Below are 805 nucleotides of genomic sequence, written 5' to 3'. Positions count from 1 at the left end.
TAAGAGACAGAAAGGAGAGAGGCACTTCTATTTTTTGTTTCATATTTATGAGTGAAATAAGTGAAGAAATAAGAATCACAGGGTGGGTTTGAGAAAAAAAGGAAGATGATATATACAGTAGCTATCTTAGAGAGCGTACAAGCATTGACCACAAAAGTATATCTACTGTCATTGACAGAACACTTCGTATGTTTGCTGGAGATATGTGGTCAAACGTTTGCAATAAGAACATACTAGCATGGTTATAAATCATAAAAACAGAATTTAAAATTGTTTTAAAATAAATGTAATGGGAATGTGTACAAAGGAAAAATGCTTAGTTTTTTATTGAAATAGAAATCAATCTTATAAAAAAGTAATATATTCTACTTTCAATTGGTACTTCAAAAGTATTAGTCTGGGCCTAAGATTTGCTAGATAATTTTATTCACTGGCGATATTTAGGACAGATTTAAATAATAAATAAAGATTGTGTGTTAAAGGGGGCCTCTGAGTCTCTCTCTAGGCTCTTGAAAACTGTTTCATTCATCACAGTTTATACAACTGGATTTTGGCTTTAGCATCAACAGCACCCTGCCAGGGATGAGCAAAGTAACATAAATATCCCTAAGTGACATCTGTAGTTACATGTTCATTGTAGAATCATTCACAGTCACCAAGACAGACATGCAACCTAAATGTTTCATCAGTAGACGAACTCATAAAGGAAATGGTGCATTTTCATTGGTTATTATATTTAATTCAAAAAGGGAATGATTCTGTTTCTAACAATATGGGTAGACCCATAGGATACTTGCTAACTGAA

This window comes from Peromyscus leucopus, unplaced genomic scaffold, assembly GCF_004664715.2.
Source record: "Peromyscus leucopus breed LL Stock unplaced genomic scaffold, UCI_PerLeu_2.1 scaffold_186, whole genome shotgun sequence".
Taxonomy (NCBI): domain Eukaryota; kingdom Metazoa; phylum Chordata; class Mammalia; order Rodentia; family Cricetidae; genus Peromyscus; species Peromyscus leucopus.
The sequence above is the reverse complement of the archived record's forward strand: the minus strand, read 5'-3'. Positions refer to the sequence as shown.